We start from the raw sequence: 23,696 nt of genomic DNA, 5'->3' as shown, positions 1-23,696 counted from the left end.
GCCTAGGAGGATGAGGGAATTTCTGGGAGAGAGAGGGGAATTGGAAAGGGGGCTTCTGTGTATAGGCAATGTTGCGCACATGCGTGGCAGGCAGCCTCTGGGTCGGAGAGCTCAGAAGGGCAGCAGTGGCTGGGGTTCTTCATGGCCCAGGGTGTATCTATTGCTAGCAGATGGGAAGTGAGATTTCGTGGAGGTATGGAAAACAGGCAGGCTCTAAACGGCTTAAAAAAAAAAAAAAATCTGCTTGTTTGGCGTATTTTCAAAATAAATGGATGTGTAAAATTTGATTTTGTTTTTGGCAGGCTTTTGAGCTAATGGGCCTGCAGTGAAAAAATAAAAGATCTAGGGGCCAATACACAGAGGCCATCTTTGGCTCACTTGTATAACAGCTTCACATCAGTATAACCAAATGCTTATGTAACATCTCCATTGGGGTGTCACATACATATCGTGAAATTAACCCGATCGAGACAGAACTCGTGGTGCTTCTCCAGGTTTTCCTTCGTGGTAAATGAACTATCATCTAGTATTTGAGACAGAAACTTAAGAGTCACACATGGTTCCTCCCTTTCCAATCTAATCCATCATCACATTGTGTCATTTCCACCTCCTAAGCACCTCTCGTACCTAGTTTTCCACACCCCCTTCCCCAACACTTAAGTCTAAGTTACAAATCTCTCTCACCTGGATTCCTTTAATACAGTCTGCTAGGTTGTCTTCTTATTTTACTCGTATCCTCTTTCTCTAAATTCCCCCTATGGCTACCAAGGTTATCTTTTGAAACATATTATACATCATGCTCATGCTACCCCCGTGTTTAAATACCTTTTAACAGTGTCTGGCTCCACATTGAGAATCCCCAAGTCAGAAAACCCTGCGTGATCTGACCTGTCCCTGCCCTCCACCTTCTTCTCACGCCATCCCCCGTTGCTTACCAGTGACCAGTCACAGACCCAGTGCCGTGTGTGTGTTCTCTGCCACATCCGACCTCGACTTCTGCACTGCGGTCCGTTCTGCTCCAACGTGCAGCAGAACTCTCAGCAATCTGAATGACCGCTTCCTTCCTTCCTTTAGGTGTTGCTTAAATGTCTCTTCCTCAGAGAGGTCTTCTGCAATTGGCCTGACAGAGCCCTCACCCTCCCTGCCATCCATTCTCATTCTGCCTCAAGCGCTCCATTTATTGCTGGCATAAGAATGATCTCAACTCCTAACTGACACATTGTGTTTTTGTTTATTGCTGCAAATCCTCTCTAGACTCTAGGTTTTATGAAATGAGAGACTTTGTCTTATTCACTGCCTTTTTTAGTTTTATTGCTTTTTGTTGTTGTTGTTAACCTAGCGCCTAATATAATGCGTGGCATGACAGAAAGTAAATAAATATTTGTCAAATGAAATACATAAATAGGTTCATAAAGAATAAGCAGGGAGGGGTGCAGTTAGGTGGGAAGGCTGTTTTTTTTTTTTTCTTTTTTTAAGGACTAAAGATGCTATTGTGTTACATATGGAAAATTTAAAGCCTTTCTTGATGAAATAAAGGAATTCAAGCAGCTCTGGGGAATATGAATAGCTTTTGAATGAACAGGTTTGACAGTCATTCAATTGAATTGCTTATAATTCCTTAACAAGGCTGGGGTTATTAAAAAGTAGGTTGTGTCAGCTGTTCTCTAAATCTTTTAGACCATGGGAGATGAAATAAGAGTAATCATTATCATCAGGTATTTAAAAGGTGTATGAAATAACATTTTGTATCAGGAGTAAGGATTAAAGAAAAAACTTTATCAACAGGACATAAAAATCTTAGAATTCTGACCTTCTACCATGTGTTTTTACATTTATAATGCATCTACACCTATATTTCCTTTTTCATACTTACTATTACTTATGTCTGCATTCTCTCTCTGTAGAATGGGAATTTAATCATTCCGTATTGAAGTAAACCTGCCTTAATTCGGTGATAGCAGCAAAACTGATAATACAAAGAATAAGAATATGATTATTGAACATTTACTGAGTGTTTAGTCTGTGCCAGGCATGATTCTAAGGGCTTTACATGTTCTAACTTACTTGATCCCATAAGAAGCCCCACGAGTCAGGTACTCGTATTGTCTCTACTTTACCAATGTTGCCTACAATCTCACAGTTAGAAAGCAACGGAGCCGGGAGATAAAACCAGGCAGTCCAGCTCACAGTGATTTGCCGACCACTGCTCTCTATCGCGTACTCCTAATTACGTCCCACTCTTTCTTTTTAGTGATCAGAGTGTTTATGTAAGCTAAAGGCGTGCACATGCTATGGATATCTTCTAAAGAGAGCAGGATTGCACTCATAGAGAGGAAACAGAAGGTTGAAACAGCAAATGTAGGGATGTCCAATTTGTTTTTTGGAAATCATTAACTTTTTGCTAACACATCTGTAGATTTTATTAGTGGGCAGCACCAACAGTGGACAGCAGAGACTTTCTTGTCTTCCTCTTTCCCCTCTCCAGGTGAAAACAGAGAAGTCTGTGAGCCCCTTTCTGGGAGGAGCCAGACTACAAATCTGTGAAATTTTGGATTAGAGAGAACATTGACTCCTTTCTTTTTCTATGCTTCTACTTCTCTCCTCCTTTCACTTTTTCACTGTAATACTTAGGATGACATGACTAAGACTGGAAAGAATTCTTTGCTCTTGCAGCTTCATGCATTCACATATTATTTATTCAACAAATATTTCTGAGTACCTATGATGTGCCAGGCTCTGTGTTAGGCTTGGGTGTTACATGGTAAAGCAAATGTGGTAAAGAAAATCTGTGGACGGAAAGAGAAAATGAAAACATAAAACACGCACATATGTACGCTCATACATATGGGTGTTTTTGCATATATTGCTTACACATATACATACATATACTTTATATCTACTATATATTTTACATATTTTTATACATTTAACTTCTTTATCCATGTGCTTAGTTTATATATATTTTATATGTATGTATATATGAGGTCTGACAATTAAGTTTCTGAACTTCGTGCAATTATGTTGCTAACCTTTTTTGATATCAGAGGGATTATTCGTTATGAATTTGTACCAATTGGACAAACAGTTACTCAAGTTTACTGTATGGAAGTGTTGAAAAGGCTGCATGAAAAAGTTAGACAACTTGAACTTTTCACCAACAATTCATGGCTCTTGCATCACGATAATGCGCCAGCTCACACAGCACTGTCTGTGAGGGAGTTTTTATCCAGTAATCCAATAACTGTATTGGAACACCCTCCCTGCTCACCTGAGCTGTCACCAATGACTTCTTTCTTTACCCGAAGACAAAGGAAATATTGAAAGGAAGATATTTGGATGACATTCAGGACATCACGGGTAATATGACAACAGCTCTGATGGCCATTCCAGAAAACAGAGTTCCAAAATTGCTTTGAAGTGTGGAGTAGGCACTGGCATCAGTGCATAGCTTCCCAAGGACAGTACCTCAAAGGTGACCGTAGTGATATTCAGCAATGAGGTATGAAGCACCTTTTCTAGGATGAGTTTGCAAACTTAATTCTCCGACCTTGTAGTTACGAATTATCCTAAGTGCTATGAAGGAAATGAACAGCTTCAGTGACAGAGAACCAATTATCAAGGGTGGGAACCAATTATCAAGTGAGTCCCTCAGGGGAGGTAGCTTAGGGATATTCCTGGCCCGAAAGGAAAGTTCCAAAGGTGTCTTGAAGTTGCTGTGCTACCCAGCCCAGCCCACAGACACCCGTTCTGAAATAAAGGAACCACCCAGGGGAACCAAATGCCCAGGGTTCCAGCTGCAGAGTAATGTGTTCATTTGATAAGGAACTTAAAATACTAGCACAGATATTGGTGAAATCTAGAAGATATTTAGTTCACAAGTCTACATTTTGAACATGCTGTGAGGAGATAGAAAAAGTACCTCTGACTGCAAAGCTCTGAATCTAATTGGGTAGAATAAACAGATGCATGAGAAATGACACCAGAGGCAGTGGACCAAAATGTGCAAAAGGAGCCGTCCTAAACGGGATAAACAGAGCACGGTTGAGCTCATCCTTTTCAAGGGAAATGAATTACAGACATGGCATTTACTTAATTGATGGTGAAGGCAGTGGGAATATATTTAGATGGACACTGAAATTTAGGAAGATAGACAGACACAGAAAGAGGATGCAACTACTGGTGAAGGACAACACAAACAAGGTAAAGAACTGAGAAGCTCTGTCCTAAGCTTGTTAAAGTGCCACGGTTCCTCTGTGTGCCTATTTCCCTATGTATCAATGTTGTTCAACAAAACATAAGAATTTGTATATACGGGGCACAAACACTAGGCATTTGTGAAACAACCAGTGTCTGCTACGTGTTTGTTACTAAAATATTCCTTGTTCCAAAAAATGAAACCAAACCAATAAAAACCTTTCATTTCATGATCCTAATACTAATTTCTGTCCAGCATGAAGGCGTTGGAATTTTCAGAGTGCTGTTCAGAATCAGTTCAAAGTATATATTTTGAGTGATTCCTACGTGCCAAGGAAGTTACGGAGCACTGCGCTGCCAAGATGCATCCAGTCCTTTCCTTTTGGGGCTTCAAGAGTAACGTGAGACAAAGAAACAGTATTTCATATGATGCAGTATGGAGGCACAAATGGGACAAGCGGAGTCGCTCAGACAATGAGTAGGAAAGTTCAGAGAAGATTTCTGGAAATATGGTTATTTGAGAATTCACAACAGAACAAAACAAAATCGTGGGAAAACAATCACTTCAGGAAGGAGAAACAGCATGGGCAATGCAGTAGGATGGGGTGTGCTGAAAAAGGTGAACAATCTTAATAAAATATTTTTAGAAACTGCATTTGTCACACAAGGTGGCATGCAGGGTGGGGTATCAGCTCCCACTCCCCACATAAGAACGCAGGACATGGAGAGGCCAAAAAGGAACACCCACGGAGCCATAGATTGAAGAGTTATACCACTATAGTCTTGCTGGCGGCTGGGTTGGAGACACAGGAAGCAGGAGCCACACAATCTGCAACCTGCTGTCCGCTACTCTGCCAACCAACCAACCCCACTTGCTAGCTGCAAACCACCCTACTAACTGCAATCTGCGCTTGCTAACTCAGCCACCATCTTCTTGCTAGGCCCCCATTTGCTGTTAGCGTAGCCACAGCAATTATATTAGTGGCCAATGGCTCACTGGTTACAGCTGACAGCCAACTAGCCACAGCTGATGGCCATCCAATCACAGTTGATGGCCATTTACTACCTGAGCCAACACCTTTCCACGTGAGGCCGAGAGCCTGGAAACTGCACTCCTGGCTCTGTCCCCACAGCATTAATGTACGTTTCAATGTTCAAATTTCAAAATAATTTTAACAAAAACATGGGGTGTACAACCCTACTTTGATACTTTTGGATTAAGAGTATATCTCTAGAACTATTAGCAATGCCCTAAAACCATTTTAAAATTGCTTGTTTTGTGGCTCAAATTTCCTTCCTTGGAAAGAAAGCACCAGTGACAACATTTTAGAGTGGTTAACAGCTCACAGATCCATATTCCAATCCTATCAGTCATACATGTGGAAATAATCTGGGGACCCTATCATCCTTTATGACTTTTTAGGAAAGTTACTAACAACCAGCTGTAAATCAGCTCCCTGCAGTGAATTTGAGGGGTGTGGCCTGAAGAAGGGGGACCACTAGGCTAACAAGTGTAATGGCTGAGTGTCTTGTGACCCTACTGTTAACAGAAACTAAGAAAAATAACTTTTCTCTGCCTCCATCTTAGGACCATGGCACAGAGCAGGCTCAAGGTAGAATCTTCATTTAACTGCAAAGGGAAGAGTGATAGCAGGAGTTCACACTCCAGAAGGGCGTCTGAGATCTTTGGGGTGAATACAGAGTAAGTGCACTTCCAACAGTGTTACTTGCCTAAGAGTTCAGTAGCCTGTGTTAGACCTTGGAACAGTCAGAGTCCAATCAAGGAAAGCAGGGTTCACTTGGAATATTTAAATGGAGGGCTCTCACACAAGGAATTGATTAAAGCACAAAACAGGTGATGAAAGAGACAGACAAAGCCAATTAGGGAAAAGTGAGGCAGCCCGATTTAGCAACAGAAGCAAGTCACAACCACCCCCATGCTGGAAGGATGCAAGGACCAGGAGGAGGTAGCGTAACACAGGAGCCTTGGGGTATTTGGTGAGAATTGGAGCTGTGGTCGGCTTCTGTGGTGGGAAGTGGAGCATGGAAGAGACAAAGCTGCTGCCTGAGAAGGTGCAGGAAGCAAACTGAATGTCAGGAGAAGTGCCCCGGCCCCTCCGTTCTCCCCAACCTCAAGTCCTCTGCCATTGCCCCGCCTCCAAGCTCCCACTGGCAGAAGTCAGCTGCAAGTGCTCAGGGAAAGGAAGCCTCAGCGTCAGCTCTCCCTCCCTGCCACGGAGCCGGAGGAAGCACCAGGAATGGATCCAAGAGCAAACTGACCCAAGACCCAACTGCGAGAGTTAGGGTACAGAGTTCCCAGGGCTACCCTGCTGGAAAAAAGGAAGCCTGCACTTTAAAGTCTTGGTTCTTAGAAGGTTTGAGTGTGAGAAAAATATCTTCAAAACATGTTTCCCCTCTTTGTCTGCTTTGCTTGGCCAGTTCATCCTAAAATGGGAACATCTGCACGCACAGCCCCCAAATTAGTTTTAGTTTGGCTAGAAACACTCATCAGAAGACAAACTGATTTTTTTTCTCTCTAAAAGAAATTGCATTTTAATATCCTTTTGTCATGCGGGGCGGCCTGCGGGGTCTCTGCTCCCGCTCCCCATACAAGAACGCAGGATATGGTGAGGCCAAAAAGGAACACACAAGGAGACATAGGTAGGGGAGTCATACCACTATATTCTCTCTGGCAGCACTATACTTTCACTGGAGGCTGGATCCACACTGTCCGCAAACCGCCATCCACGTTTGCCAGCCCAGCCGCCATCTTCTTGCTAGCCCCATTCTTCCTCTCTCCTCTCTTCTCCTTCTAGCATAGCCACAGCAGTTATATTGTGGCCAATGGCTCACTGGTTACAGCTGACGGCCAACTAGCCACAGCTGATGGCCATGCAATCACAGTTGGCCATTTACTACCTGAGCCAGCACCTGTCTATGTGAGGCCGAGAGCCTGGAAACTACTCTCTGGGGCTCCGCCCCCACACCTATTTTGTAAAATTTAGGCAACATGTACGATTTTTTGTTGTGCTTTCTAGAAATCAGAAAATCCTTGAATTGTCAAAGGCTTATTTTCCTAAATTACCATGCTGCCCTCACACTGAGATGTGGGGTTTGTTTTGAGTCTTTGTACATTTAGTGACCTGCGGTATTTTGATAAATGCCATTGCCTAAAATTATTCAGTAGGAGGTTTGGGCACCATCTATGTTTGTTTCTGTAGGAGCAGTAACTGCCTAGAGAAAAATGTGGTCCTCATATGAAAGATGCAGTATAAACAAAATTCTAGATGATGACTTTAACATAATTATTCCACCTTTCATTTACATAGTGCTTTATGCATTTCAAAGTGATCTGATCTGCTTTCATTGAACTATTCTTCACAGAACCTGTGGAAGTTGGGGATGGGCTTCTGAACGATACAAAAGCTCAACAAGGGAAACAACACTGAAATTAGGCTGTCTTTTAGAAGACTGAAAAAAACGATCTAGTCTCATCTTTTGTTGATATTGATAGAAAATACTTACTGAGCACCTTCTCTGTGCCAGGCATTTTAAAAGTATATCACACATATGAACTCATTTAATCGTCAGAACGAGTCTATGACGTAGGTATTATGTCCTCATTTTGAGGACAGGGAGACTAACGCACAGGGAGGTTAACTTACGGCTAATGAAAGATATGAGTGTAGCAGTAACAAAATAGTCTCTCTTAGGCAGTATCTTCTTTAAATATTTACCCAGAAAGCAACAATCTTAGTCCCAGAGACATAATCACAGAGACGCGGGATCTCTTCTCCTACAATGCGCATGTAACTCAGTGGCGTGCTGGGAAACCGGCTCACTGGCTCTCTGCGAAAGAAAGAAAAAAAAAAGCCCTGATTATTTGCATCGCCCCAAATTCACATATTGGAATCCTACTGCCCGGTGTGATGAGTTAGAAGCTGGGGGTGATTAGGCCTTGAAGGTAGTGCCCTCTTGAATGTGATTAGAGTGTTTACAAAAGAGATCCAACGGGGTTCCCGAGCCACGTCCACCATGTGAGCATAGAAGGAGATGTCTTTGACCTGGAAGAAGGCCCTCGGTTGACCATACTGGCAACCTGAGCTCAGACTTCCAGCCTCCAGAACTGTGAGAACTAAATTTCTGTTGTTTATAAGCCACCCAGCCTGTGGTATTTTGCTTTAACAGCTTAAACAGACTAAGATATAGCCTTGGTCAATTTCCGTGGTATAAACAGCCCCACCAGCATCCACTACAAGCGACCAAAGTGAAGTCACCGAACGCCTAGTTGAGAAGAGATGAGCATATTCAGATCTCATGAGCCTGTGGCTCCAGCACACCATTGGCTGATGAAAACTGCTGTTGTGCTCAAGGTGACATGTACACCGTGGAAGTAATGACCCACTCTTGAAATAGTCTTAAAACATGAAGTCATTTTATTTTCAGCTATTTTATAAAACTCAGTGTGAATTAAAACTTTTAGATATGTTCACGTTCAATCACTGCATATTAAGAATAATGTAGTCATATTTATTTTGGGGATGTGTTTCACTGATGATAATCAGGCTTGTCTGGAATGAGGTAATCACACAGCAGCTGGAGAGGAGAGAAGGGAGGCTGAAAAAGTGCAACCACTCATGATAGCCAACAGATAAATGCGGTGAGTCAGATACCAGCCATTTTCAAAACCATAGTTCCTTAGGCTATTTTGCAGCCAGTAGAGTTACTAAGATGCCACTTAGCAACTTGGAAGTTTTGGGTTTTGATCCAAATCAGAATTTCCTGTGTCACTTATAGAACATCGTCACCTCCAGAGTTCATTCATTAGGCGTTTAGGGAGGAGTGCCCATTTGTTTAAACCCCCTTAGCGGAGCCATGTCAACTGAACCAGAAACAAAGGGGAAAGACAAGCAGGACTTCCCCGGGGAGGCACCCAGGCCGAGCTCCCACGCCTTCTGTACTGTTTGCTTCTGTCCAAGCTCCCTCTTCTGGGTCCTACCTGTCCCTTCTCTACTACCAACGTAAGTGACTGTCGTTATTATCAAAGCCACCTCACCACTAAAAACATTTCACAAGTACATGTGCACAGGTACACACCATTATGATGCATTCTGCTTTTCCCTTTCTTCTCCAAAACACATACATCATGAATAATAAAATCAAAGCTTTCTGTCATTAGCTCACTATACTCTTTTTCTTCCTATTATCCCTCCCCCAGCTCCCCACAACCCCAAAACTGTTTGTTTCCATAGGTATCATAAAATTCCACTGAGGGAATATGAATATCTCCAAACATTTTTTTCTACATCAAAAACAAAATTGTTAAAGAAGCTTGGCTTGATTGTTTCTGGGGAGAGGTAATGCAGTAAGACAAAGATTTTTAGTGATCTTTTTGATAGTCATGCCTTTAAAAATCTCTTAATAACCCAAAGCAAAACGATAACAACCCCATTCTACAAAGAGGCAGGTCAGCAGACAGAAACTGGGAAAGCTTGTGAAGGCTTTTTCTTCCCACCCACTGGTTTGGTGCCTGCGTGCTCCTCCCTCTGAAGAGTCTGGTCTGAGAAGAGGGATTTGCCAGCTGTCCTGGACATAAATGAACCTGGGTGGAGAACTCCCTTTGCAACTCCTTTGCCTTTTCCACTTTTTTTTCCCCCTTTCCCTTCGGTATTTTTGTAGGGAAAGAAAAGGCCTAAAACCTTACTCTTATAAATTAATGATGTTGAAAATATTGCCAGATCATTGGTCCTGGGTCAAGAAACAAACAAACCCAAACCTTCACAGGTAAAAATCCTTTTATCTTTCAAACAGAGACCATTGAAATTTGCTCCACAAACAGGTGGAATGAATAAACCAAATAAATCCAAATGTATGAGTCAAAAAAAAAAATATATATATATATATATTGGTATATATTAGATACCAATCCCTATGCTAACAATCTAAGAATCCAAATTTGAATAAAACACAGATCCTGTCCTTTGGCAGTTTGCAGTCTTAATTTACTAATCAATAATTTACTAATCACAATGTAATAATTGTGATTAAATTTCTTTATTTCAGATATTAATGTTAATCTATAATATGAAATCTTTCAAGCAAGGCTTTAAATATGAGTGGCATGTAGCCATATCATAGATATAACAGAAGGTAATCGAACATTTCCAGGTATTTATCGTTGTAAATTTTATTATCTATTCCATTCCAATCTGATTAGGAATCTGAAACACAGAAAAAACAACTTGAAGGGCAAGATTTAATTTTGAGCTGAAAAAGGAAAAGGAAAAAGAAAGTTCTGTTTCACCTACCTTCTGTCCATATCTGACCTTTCATTCAAATCTCATCTCTTCTATGAAGAGATCCTTTTCAATCCCAGCCTAAATTAACCTCCTCTTTTTTAATCTGCATAATTAACATATTAATACATTCCACATATATTTTAATCTAGTAATTGTTATTCAGGTGGTTCCACGCTAAGGCTTTGGCTGCATGCCACTTGAAAAAGTTAAAAATCCAGAGACCTGGTGGAAAGAAAAGCAGGTTTATTCAGAATGTCTGCATCTGGGAGGATGGCGGACTCCTGTCCAAAGGCCATCTCTCCGTTCCTAGATCCATCAGAAGGTTTTATGGGTACACAGAAGAACAAAGGAAAGGGGGAGTCGGTCAGGCAGGTCCGAGGGCTGACATCGCTCCCTGGTCTGTTTTAAGGTAATGCTTTCTCCAGACTAAGATTTGGCCATCAGGGCCTGGGGCTTTATGGGTCACTGGTAAAAACTGCAAAGGAATCAGGTGTCCAGGCGCCTGAGGAGTAGGAAATTGTTTTTTTCAGGTTAGGAGTCTGTTAATTAAATGGATTAGTGAGGTATGGGTAGTTTGAGAAAGGGAACAAAACACAGTCCTTAAATTAAACAGTGAGGAGAGAAACAGAGAAAACAGCTGAATATCAGGGTGGATCAAACTGCAAGCTAGCTAGGTCTAACTGCATTATGGATTCCCTGAATTTCACCCTCACATTTCCCACCATCAGGACAATCCCCAGACAGTTTCAGAGAAGCATGCTATCACTAGCATAGTGCAGTTTAACTTACATTGGTTCCAATCCAAATTCTCTTCTTATTTGGCCTATGGTGAGGAGAAAAGCGAAAGAAAAATGTTTGTGAAGCACATGCCCTTAGTAAGCACTCAGTGCATGACAGCTAATATAAATAAATATGAGGTAGTAGCTTGGGGGAGGAGGGTAATCACTTTGTGAGGGCTGTAAATGTCTACCTAGTATGTTACTCTGTACACCTGAAACTAATAAATAATAGTAAGAACAGTAATTATTATAATAATAAGAGATTTTTTTAAAAATGAAGTGTTGGGAAGTCTCTTTGCCCCCGGGACTTTTCCTCAGCGTCCGGATTCTGTGCCTTATATCCTGATTATCAGTTACTCCCAGAGACATCGAATCAAGTCATAAACAGTCAGAGTTGGAGAGGCCTGCTGAAATAATTTAATTCCACAGTCTTCATTTTTAACCTCTGAACCAATTTAGGGCTTGTAGCTAAAGCAATTTATATGCTTTTGTGGGGTTCAATTGTACTGCCTTACACAGCTGTTTTAAGGTTCAGTGAGAGAACCCAGGGGAACCCCATAGACAGTTACTCGCATAACTAGTCACTTAATAAACCATTGCTATTATCATTAAAGTAGTAGTAAAAAAGTCAGCTGACTTTGAATTCAGTTCAGTGCTCTTTTCCTGCCTCTTAAAATGCACAGTACTTACAAAAATAGTTAATAACAGGAAGAATAACACATCACTATTGATAATCTTTGCATGCATTAAGTAAGACCAAGTTAAGCATACTGACCAGCAAATCGGAAGATAGTATATCATCTTCTGGCACATGTTGTTACAGAGTCAGACCTTTGTTAGGAGTCAGATTTGCCCACTATGAGAGTAGGACGATGCTATTTAACTTCTCTCTGTTTCCTCAACTGTAAAATGGGGACAATAAAATACTTCCCTCATTGACTTATTGTAAAGAATTTATTATACACGAAAGCATTTCAAAGTCTCTGACAAATAGCAAGCTTCCAGTAAAGGTTATTTTATTATTAACATTTCATTATTATTTATAGATACGGTTACCATAATTTGTCATCCATACTGGGGACACATCTGACAGTGAATGTTATGAATGATTACACAGGAACAACAGGCATAAGCCAGGATGCACGGTCACCTTATCTACAATATATTTTCTAGCGGAAAGCAAATTCCCAAGGGAGTGTATAGTGTGTGGAGAATTTACGTGGAACTCTTTGGAAAGACGTTATGTAGGGGTCAGATTCACGATGGGCAGAAAAGTATGGTGCTGCCTTTTCCAAGCTCATCTTAGACAAAATAGAAGGAGGCATGGTGTTTCTGTATGATTTATAACTTAGCTGAAGTCTTTCCTAAGTTCTCTCTGAAGATAAGGCCCTGGGAAATTAACTTTCATTAAAAAAAAAAAAGTTTAAGTATTTTAAGAGATACTTACTGAAATCTCTTATACAATTCCTGTCTCATTAAACAAACATAAACATTGTCATGTATACACTCTAAGTCCTTTTTAAATACAAAGGGTATATAAAGAAGGAAACAAACTTCTCTTCTGATTCGTGTATATCACTGACCACTCATGCAGCCAGACATTTATTCCTCCTTTTGTTTCAGACCCAGTTAGAATTTTAGGAGGGAGCAAATGCTCACGGTCATAGTCTGTTCCCTTCTGCTTCACTCCGCCCCATTTCATTCCGCAAACATTTATTGAAAGCCCACTGTGTACATCAGCCCTCTCGCTGATAGGACTGAGTGTTCCCGCTAATACACAAAGGTGATATGAGAAAGGACAACTATCATAACTCTATAGACAGAGGCTCCTTAAAGATCCATTCAGGGATGGCGGATGACATGTACTCTCAGGAACTTTTTGTCCCCTGCTCCCCTTCTTATCAGAAATAGTGTGAATATTTATCACATTTTCTCAACCCAATATATTTTTCTTATTCATGGAGTTTTCATTTGGGTTTTTACTCTGTAACACAGAAATTCATAACATTAACTTCTGGTGATATAAGACATGAAAAGCATGTGCATTTGAGAATCAACACATTACTGCTACGCAGCTCCCACGTATAATAAAACTAAGTTTCTCACTTGTTTGGCATTAATTTAATGTCCCAGTTATTTTCTGAGAGGCAGAAAGAGCTGCTTCATCCAGGTAAGCATTTCTTTTCAGGCTCATAATGGTCTGTGCCCGTCTAGTAAGCAGGGCGCATAAATGAAATCACAAATGGTTTCTGTTCTATGAGGGGAGTCACCGCCATCGTTAAAAACATGGACCCTCCAAACAGTGTCCGATTTAGTCCAGCTTTCAGTTTTTTGATCTCACATCTTCACCTATAGTCTCAGAGGAGCGGAACAATGTTAAAGCATCATGCAATCACACATACAGGCATCTATAAGCCATTCCCATATGGGACATCAAGTTGGTTCAGGGCAAATTTAACCAAAGTAGCAGCTGTCAGACATACTCAAAACAAAATAAATTATCCAACCAACCTCTTGTACTTAAGTGCTCTTTATAGTCTGTGTTTCAGAAAAAACGTTTAACTTGAAGCAGCTTTCTAGCTATGAGCAGCCTCTCCTGAGGAAGTTTTTTTACGAGACCGAATGAAGGTAATGACACCCATTAGTCAGTCATTGCATTAGCATAAGGCATGGGCCACACTACAGTACTTATAAGCAGCTAGGCCATCCCAGTGAAAACATGACTTCCTATAACTCAGGCAGTCTTCTGACTACAGCTGACTGCTATTTTCTAAAGTGCAACTGCTCTAAGTCTGGTAATAGTATATTCAATGGCATGTTCCTCATAAGACCTAATTGTTTTCCACCACAGGGTACAAAGCTTTATGTCCTCTATCAACCAAAAACAAACAGTCATACTGCTTAATGGCTGTTCAACTAATGTTTATGTGCTACTTTTACATCCTGAATTATTTGATGAATTAAGTCTAAGAAGCTATTTGAGAACTAAGTTTAATGGGACCTCTACTATTATTAAAAATTCCAAGGATTCTTACAGTAGCTCAAATTATCACAGCTAGGGAATATGGAACATATATTGACACTAAAGTATCTTCTACTCTCCTGCAAGAAAGACAAAAATCAAAAGTTGGAAGGAAATGATCTGTGTAGCTTGAACCTTGCTGTGTTCAAATTGAAGATCAAAACAGGGTTAGAACAGAAAGGACCCGGTCAAAAGGTGAGACTTGGTGTATTATACTAGAAAGGCTCAGTTTTTTTACTTCAATTGCTTTCTTAACTTGGAACTCTACCCCTATTGATACTTCTACTTTCCTTATATAAGATGTAGCAGAAAGCACTAGCTGACGGAATGTATCAATTCAACACCCTTCCTTTAGTTAAAGTTTTGTGAAATTACTGAAAATATATGTTTATATTTCGTATAAAGCTAAAAAATAACTGAAAGATTATCATTCTTGAATTTATGAGAAAAATGATTTCTGGCTTTCGTAGTTATTTGGATATAGCAGTATTTTATTTATTCACTGTTTTTTCATTCTGATATATGAACTCTGATGTCTTTACTGGGGCAATTAATTAATAGTATCCCTTATTGTCCCAAATTAATTTGCACCTTCGGACAAAGGAAAAAAGAAAGGAAGAAAGGAAAGAAGGGAGGGAGGGAGGAAAGGAGGTAGGAAGGAAAGGGGAAAAGAAGAACTGAGGAAATGATAGTATTTCCTTTTGGAAATGAAGGATCCTTTCACACCATGCAGGGTATTTGCCAATGCTGATGTATATATTTTATGGAACTTTGGCTGTCCTCTTCTTCCTGTCCTATGGTTTAGCATCTCAACTTGAGGTTTGTAAATAGGGATAAATGAGATAGCAAGTTTAAGGAATGTCAAATGTTCTTGAAAACTTCCCACTATGAGGACAACTGAGAAATGACAAAGGTGTTACCTGGTTGGTTGAAGTTTAAAGCTAACTGTTTTTGATTATAAGGCAATAAACCTTTCCATTTTTCAGTCTGTTTTGTGTTACTTAAACACTGTTTCACTGAGATGTATGTCATTGAATTGATTTGAACTTGATAAGTTTTGCACTTTAGTTTTATTATTTTAATAAATAAAGGTGGCTATATGGTTTTAGCACATTAAGAAACATTTTAGCAGAACAATTGACTTTGATTATAATTTATAAATGTATCACTACTTGATATTAAAACCAAATTCATTGCAACTTAAACTGGATATACTTTTTTGTAATTCTACATATTGTTAGATATTAATATTCTAATTCATGTCTAGTCTATTTTTGAAGCTACTGAGCAAATGCATTCAGAACTATTAGATGATACTTAAGTGTCTTTTATTACACATTTTTTTCTATTAACTCCATTATAAAAGTATATTTTGAAATGTGAGGGGAACTGCATCAATAATAAGTAAGGCTTACACTCTCCACAAATGCAAAGTGGAAGGGAGAGTTGACAGTCTGTTGGCTAATTTTGGCAAATGTCCTATTTTGGATTGATTATCAGTTCAATAGATAATACTTATTTCTAAACCTCACTATTTTAAAGTAGGAAAAAAAAAAACTTTCAAAATTGCCTAATCAATAAAATTAGAGGCTGGGCAAGTATGAAATATGGAAAGTAGAAAATTTACACATGTTACACATTCACACATTGGTAACACATATTAAAGTATGAAATAAGAATATTTTTCATTCACTTAAGGTCTGGCAGGACTAACTTTTGAAGGGATAGTATACCCAACATTAAAGATATTGTGAAATCAATATTCTATACAATATAAGTAAAACCTTATTTTGTTTTTATTTCTTTAATCATAAAGCTCATTCATAACTTATTTTGTGCTCCAGTAATTTGATTTTGAAATTTAAGTCCATCATAACATATAGTCATTGACAAATTAACAGATTGTATCTTGTCTGAAATGCCTGGTCTCAAATTCTGTTTTCTCTATTTGCACATTGAAGGCAATTAAAAATAAATAAAACAACTACTATATTTAGGAACCAGTAATCTGATAAATTAAATAATTATAGTTTGATCTGTCTTTGGTTCTATTAAGAATAAAAATGTTAGTTATGTATACGAATCATTTGAGAGCTATGGTATGTATCTTTTCTACAATTTGATAAGTCTATAAAATTTGCAAGACATTAATGTTAATTTGAGAAATAAGGTATACTTCTACTGCAATAATAATGAAATCTAGTTAGAAAATTAAAATAAGAAAATAAGTGAAGTAGAATAAAGCATTTATAATATATTTTAACATTGCTAAAAACAAACCATCCTCAGGAGAGAAGGAAATTAGATATTTACTAAATTAGGTATTTAGCAAATATCGTTATCAAGTAATTTATCTTTATAAATAAATACAAGTTCTAGCAATACTCTCTAGCATAAAGAAATCTTACTATTTTTGTTTTACTTTTGTTTTTTGGTTTTTTTTGTGGGTTTTTAAAAATTTTTTAAATTTTTTATTTTTGGTGTGGACATTGTAGACATAATTAAAATCATCTCTCATTTATATTGCCTTTCTGGACCCACCCTTCCGCTACATTGGGTGAGGGAGGCAGCAAGAATGAACTCATCATCAAATATATGTAATTGTTTGACTATTTGAAACTTAGGTGCTGTATCTTATTTATATAATGAACCCTAATATTTTCAGTAGTCACCTATGCTACACAAAAAGTGCATTTGCTGATCTCAGAAGTTAACTAGAAATCTGTGAGGTTCCAAGCATGCCAGAACCTAAAATGTATAGCACAGTTTAGTTATCTGACCACAGGAGAAAAACACTCGTCAAATTCAGGAATGAGGTTAGACCTGGAAACTGAGTAAGCCTAAGACTTTCAAATATGTTGCTTTTACATTGCAAAAGGAGCTAGTATATTTTCTGTGCAGTATAATACAGCAGATGAATTGTAAAACAATAAAATCTCTATTGATTTGCCATGTATTGCTTCAATAGTGGGTTTGTGACAAATAGGTATTTCTGAGTCCTTGCAATGTACTTTAATAATAAAGCTGAACAAAGATAAATTGGACCAATTAGCAGAAATCTTCCAGAAGAGTTCACCCTTATGGAAAGAACCTAAGTCTCTATACTGCTACATGAAATTGTTTAGTAAATTAAGATCAACTGTTGATCTGTTTAGTTTAGACTCAAACCTTCCAAGGTCTTTTCCTCAAAACAGGATGCTTGGCTTAAAATTAAGAAATTGCAGTGACAGTTTTTGGCCTTTGCAAACCAAGCCAAGATTAGATTTTGAAATTCACAGGGCATTTAAAAATCTCAATTATCCAATAGTCATGAAGTCCTTTTTTTTTTTTTTTTTTTTTTTTAAGATGGAAGGACTAATATATGTATAAAAAAATGATGGCCAAAATTATGCTAATTTTTATCCAATGGTAACGTGATTGCCTGATTTTTTTCTTTTGAAGTTCTGATAATCATAGATATAGAAATGGAGTCTCGATTTTATGTATTATAAATCAAAATTAGAATGCCTCCATTAATTTCTTACTTAGCGTTTTACACTTTTAAGTAATTTTAATACCATTCTCTTCCAGCTAAATCAGAAAAAATATTACTTAATTTAGATATTATGAATTTGGTGTACATTTTTGTAATCATTTAGCTCCTGATATTGAAGAATTGCATATGGTGTTTAAAAGACGAATATTCTGGTGTTTTAAAAAGTATTCAATATCATGGCATGTCTTTAGGAAGCACCTAAATAAATAAATGTTTATATACACATGAAAGTAAATCTTAAAACTTTTGGTCAACCTAGAGTATTTTTTTATTAAAAGATATTTAATAATTACTGCACATGAACAGTGTTCTCTCTCATACAACCTTTATCTCTCTTCCACCACCGGATGCTATCATTTATAAAAACAAGCGAAAAAATAAATAAATAAATAAAAACAAAGTGGTTAGTTATTTTGGAGGGGTTAAGGTTTCAGACTAAGTCCTAACATTTAGAATTGATGTGATTTTGGACAAATCTCTTTATCCTTATCTTTATTTTGTTTCCTTATCTTTAAAATGAAGCTAAGAAAATTTGCCATTCTTTCCTCATAGAGCTGTTGTGATGATTAAACAATATGATCTTTGAAATTTTGTAAAGTATCAATGCATAGATAGCTAGGTAGAGAGATATACAATATTAGTATTTTACATACAAATCAATACAATTTACAAATAGTACATAAGAAATGTAAGATTAGAAAAAGATGGAGGCAAATTGATATTTATTCATTTAGTTATACTTGATAAATGCTTCCCATCAATCTGGATCTATATATTAGTTAAGATAAAAAAAGTTAAGCCTTTTCCCAAGAGAGCCCTAATTTCACTATTAGGAAGGTAAGGCCTGGCTGTTCTTTCCCTAAATATTTCTTGAATATCTTTAAACCAAGATGCTGCTCTTGATGACATTTTCTCTTAGGTGACAGCTAGCAACGTATTTAGCTCAACAGGCTATTTGGCATCCACTGAGTATATTTTAGCTGTAAATTGTCATAAGGTCACTTTCTTTTGAATCTATTTTGCTTAGTCACAGGCTATCACTTCTAGTCTCATTTGCAAGTTAAAGTGTTTCCCTGAATGATACAATGAACTGGTAGAATTAGTGATGGGAAACTATGTGGATTAAACAAATCATTTGAATATTACTTAAAACACACAAATACCTTGAAATTAAATCCTCAGAGAATTAATGAACCTCTCCTATTTCTGAGCAATCAAATCAATTCATCACCAACTTTCACTTACCAGTAACTAACCTTTTATATCCCGTGTTAGACATCTTCCTGATAATCCAAATATAACAAATAAACAATTCTTACTGAGAACCTTTATAGAGTTAATGATTCTACAGGGTCTGGTTTTTACTCGTAGTACATAGTATACCAAACTACAGGATTCTTCAAATATAGTTTGGAGTACCGTATTTCTCAAACATCAATATAAGATATGCAATGATTTGTAATTTTCTACAAGCACACATTTGAATTAGCATACACTGTGAAAAGCTGGTGTAAACATTTGTTCATTACCCAATATTGGACACACAGAAATTTTCTGAAGCGGTAAATAATATCTTCTGGTGGACGTGAAGGGAAAATGCAATAGCCTATGAAAGTGATTGTTCTGGACACACAACAGAAGTTCCAGATATATTCAATAGATGAATGTTCTGTATTTGCTGTAAACAGAAAACAGATTTTTAATTTGTAAAGTTATTGCCTTATATGATAAGTTTCACATGATGATTTATGAGAATTTTTGCATCTCAGGACATTATATTTCTTGAAGGTGGTAAGGGGTGGGCTATCTTTTCTTTCTCATGTTGCTGCCTTTTTCATCTTAGCACTTCTAATGGATCTTTCTCACCCTTCTAGCTAAATTCCTTTTCTTTCTAAATCATTTTTTTTCCCTATTCTCATGTTCACCTTCATGCTGGTATTAAGTATAATAAAGTATAAAATGCATTTCAATAGTGTGGATCATCTATAGGACAAGAGATAGTAAAAACAAAAACCCTACATTTTATTTTTATAATCACACTGATTGGGGCAAATTAATACAAAATGCCATTATTAAACAAATAAGTAACCATGACTATTTTTCTACAAATATATTTTTATATTTTATTTTCATTTTTCATTGGAGTTTTATGTGGTTTCACTTAGTATATCTCAACCACCATGAAGACTAAATTCTATACTTAGATACACATAGCTTCCATTTAATCAGTGGTAAGATGCACAAATAAATACACTCAGGCACAACATATACAGTTTAGGGTTATTCAAGACTCACTTTTTGGATGATCCAGGGAAAAGAGATATTTTGAATATTTTGGCTTATGCGTATATAGGTGCTTGGAAATTTATCAGACGTTAAATTAGTACTGATCTTGGAAGTATTCATAGTAAGAGAATTTCTTCTAATTCCTTTTTCCTATCTTGAAGAATGGATTACACATATGCATTTGGTTTCCTCTCAAATTAGTTTACTACAAAACTTGTCATTAGAGTCCGAGGGGACAGTATGGTGCAGGGATTAAGGATGAGGTCTCTGATTATGACTGCCTGGGTTTAAGAGTCCACCCCGCTGCCCAGTGATGTGACCTGAGGTAGGTTATGTCTCCTCTCCCAGGCTCAGTTTTCCCACTTGGAAAATGAGGATACCCTAGAACTTATATCATAGGGTTATTGAGAAAATACATGCAGTCATTACTAAAAATACTTAATATAGTGCTTGACATGTGTTATGCATTCCATTATTGCAAACACATTTCTTCACATTATTATTGAAACAATTGTACAAAATTATTGCTAGTCTTACTTTCATTTTTAAGCCCTGAGTATTTCAATGTGAACAATATATATGCAACATTAGTAAAAGATTATTGTGTATAAGCATATCTTTCAATACCTGTTATTAAGATACCCAATATATGCTTGCTTATGAATATCATGATGAACATGTTTACAACCATGTTCTAAAACCTATATTAGATGAATATTTTAGTAAAAAATAATTTAAAAAATAATTTTAAAATTGATTAGGATACTATAAATCTTTTTATGGATTAAACTAACTTTTATTTAAACATTTGATACACACCATAAAGATATCTTAAAGTAAAACATTTTAGTCAAGCAAAAATAATTTCGGGGAGAATATTAACTAAATTTGCAGGGGATATACGCACCCCTGTATGATTTTACTTTAAATACCTCACAATTCTATGAGTAGGTGCTATTATGACTCCCATTTTACCTAAAAGAAAATTGAAGCTTGAAAAGTTAAAATAACTTTGCTTACACTTTAGAGTATGTAGTATGGTTTAAAGTTTCATAGTGTAATAATGCAACTTTAATCCACACACAAATCAACCTTATGGAAATGACTATTAGTTCACAAAGAAACAAAATTCATCTCACTTCTGAAAATTAAAATTGCATATATGTATATAGCAGAATCCCATTTCAAATGAATAAAGTAACAAGCAGCTGTGGAATGGAGAAAAGAAAGAAGAAAAAGGAGAAAGAAAATCAGAAAAAAAATAGACCAGTCTGTTAACAGAGTTATCTTTGAGGAGTAGGATTATAGACCTTCAATTTTTAGATTACAAATTTACAATATACAGTCTATTTTGTTTTTTTTAATTCTGGGTATTGGTTACTTTTGTAATAAAAAGGGAGACTACATTTATTAACAACCCCCCCCCGAGAAAAAAAAAAAAGCAACCCACAATTCACTGGCAATTCGGCAATATTCTAAGACAACCATTATTTGTACCTGAATGATTTACTCACTAGAAATGAAAAGAAAAAAAAGTCTTTAAAAAAGTTACACCTATTTGTACTTTGTTTGAGGTTATCAGATATAAAAGGATTCCAGAGAAGTTTATCTAATGGAATGTGGTATTACTTATTTTAAAAATTAGGCCTTATTAGAAAGCATGAAGCAGCATACCTAATATTAGTTCTAAATTTTTTATGTATTGGTCAATAAATAAACTTATATTCTTAAATGTCCCAAAGGAAAGTTGAAAAAATTTAAAAATTCAACATTAATTCCATTGTGAAGATTATCTTTATGTAACATGTAAATACACTCTTCCCTGTTTAAAGACATTTAAAACTGGCTTCACCCTATTCACAAATATACACTGATCTTAGTGAATTCCGTAGGTAAGTTTATTTGTTTTTACTTTTGAAGTTTTATATTTTGAAACAGAGAAGTTAGACTAATTGGAGCTATTTTCCCACCTATCGGATTCCCTTATACTTTATAGCTAAGAAATCAAAATTTTGTGACCAGTAGATTATATATAAATGTTAACAGTTGTTATTTCTGTTTTAATTAAATGTGATCTTCTTTTCATACTTTTTGGTTTACAATGGACATGTATTGGTTTCATAATTAACACAGTAAACATATCTTAATATAGGGGCTCTGTTGAATGGATGGAACGGTAGTACTCCTTCCCCTACTCTAGAAATGATAAAAGTATTACAGACTGTGAATTTTTAGATTGCATATTTATTTTATACATTCTAATTTTTTTTAACCCTGAGTATAGATTACTTTCGTAATCCACAAAAAAAGGAGACAGTATATATTAAAAAGAAAATCCTCCCTCTAAAAAATACCAATTCACTGGCAATTCTCCCACATTCTAAAATAACCATTATTTGTACCTGAATGATTTTTGTCTTCTCACATTCCCATGTGCAGTTGGGAAAATGACAGAAGACATTGGGAAAGAAGGGGCAAGGTGTATCAGAGAAGTTTAAAAATGTCCTGATGTTAAAAATGTCAGGTATTAGGTTAGAATATAGGAAATATGGAACACCTGTGTGTTAGGGCAGACAGAGAATGAGACAGTGGGGAGGGGACATTTTCCTACTTGGTAGAAGTCATCCTTAGAAGCATCGAGGTGTTAGGAAACCTTTGGCTAGTGGTGACATTTGCTTCTAGACAGGATCTAAGAAGAGGATCCCAACTTCTCCACGTGTCTTTTGGAAATCTATCAGTCACTATATCCCACTGTGAAATATGAACCATGGTAGACTAGAAGCTGGAAAGAAATTAGTGTTTAGTAACTTTTTACCAATTCTGTACCTTTTTTGGTAAAGGCAGATAATAAACTAGCTGTTGTGGAAGCATCCAGTGGTGTACAAATCAGACAACCCCCTCTCCTGTTTTCTCAATCTGTCTCACGAGGAAGTGTAAGTAATGGAGATATAAGACGGCATGTAAAGTAGAGTGATCTTTTTCCCTCAGTATAAATGATCTTTTGAATATGAATTAATAAATTCTATGTGAAGAGACTAGAAAATTAAACTTTATGATGGTTGGGAGACTGGTGCCTGGCAGTCAACAAGAACACCTATCTTATTGTTAACTCAGTTACTTTAATAGGGCTCTAGGATGTCCAGAAATGATACACAGGCTATTGTCAACAGGAAATGCTTTGTTTTTAAATATTGAATATTGAATGGTGCCTTCCCTTTGTGTTCTTAACACATGACTGCATGGCTTATATGAAGATATTTCTGGTTTGAAATTAACTCTCATACTTTAAAGCAGAGTTCTGATTTATAGATTGAAGAATGAAAGCCTGAAACTGCTCTCATGCTTATTTAATCATGTATTTTTTCAGTGTCAAGATAGAGTTTAGATTATAAATGAATTCATTTGTTCTGTAGAACTGTGGCCATGCTTTATGACAAATGCAGGATACTTTCATCTAGATTTTTCTATCATGAAATCAGAACTTTTGAAAGTGACAAATTTGAGGAAAGATCAAAGTAAAGATTCACTTCAAGTTATAATATTTTATCCATTTTTTTAGTTACTATTCATCATATTGCTAC

General features: G+C 36.9%; 1 long non-coding RNA gene across 23 annotated transcripts in view; it reads right to left on the bottom strand.

Moving 5' to 3' along the window:
• Positions 1 to 23,696, bottom strand: part of LOC148758807 (uncharacterized) — a 210,858-nt gene that overhangs the window by 8,007 nt on the left and 179,155 nt on the right. For 11 of the 23 annotated variants that reach the window (XR_016020276.1, XR_016020282.1, XR_016020279.1 and 8 more), the window contains 5 exons: positions 19,359 to 19,507; positions 13,543 to 13,621; positions 12,048 to 12,174; positions 10,503 to 11,316; positions 7,932 to 8,043 (listed from right to left, as the gene is read on the bottom strand). This is a non-coding gene — a long non-coding RNA (uncharacterized LOC148758807). Of the gene's footprint in view, positions 1 to 935; positions 2,787 to 7,931; positions 8,044 to 10,502; positions 11,317 to 12,047; positions 12,175 to 13,542; positions 13,622 to 19,358; positions 19,508 to 23,696 lie in introns of all 23 variants that reach the window. The other 12 variants (XR_016020278.1, XR_016020277.1, XR_016020281.1 and 9 more) reach the window with 9 other exon arrangements.

Source organism: Rhinolophus sinicus, chromosome 2 (assembly GCF_057876585.1).
Source record: "Rhinolophus sinicus isolate RSI-liver-muscle chromosome 2, RSI-T2T, whole genome shotgun sequence".
In the NCBI taxonomy this organism is placed as follows: domain Eukaryota; kingdom Metazoa; phylum Chordata; class Mammalia; order Chiroptera; family Rhinolophidae; genus Rhinolophus; species Rhinolophus sinicus.
The sequence above is the reverse complement of the archived record's forward strand: the minus strand, read 5'-3'. Positions and strand labels throughout refer to the sequence as shown.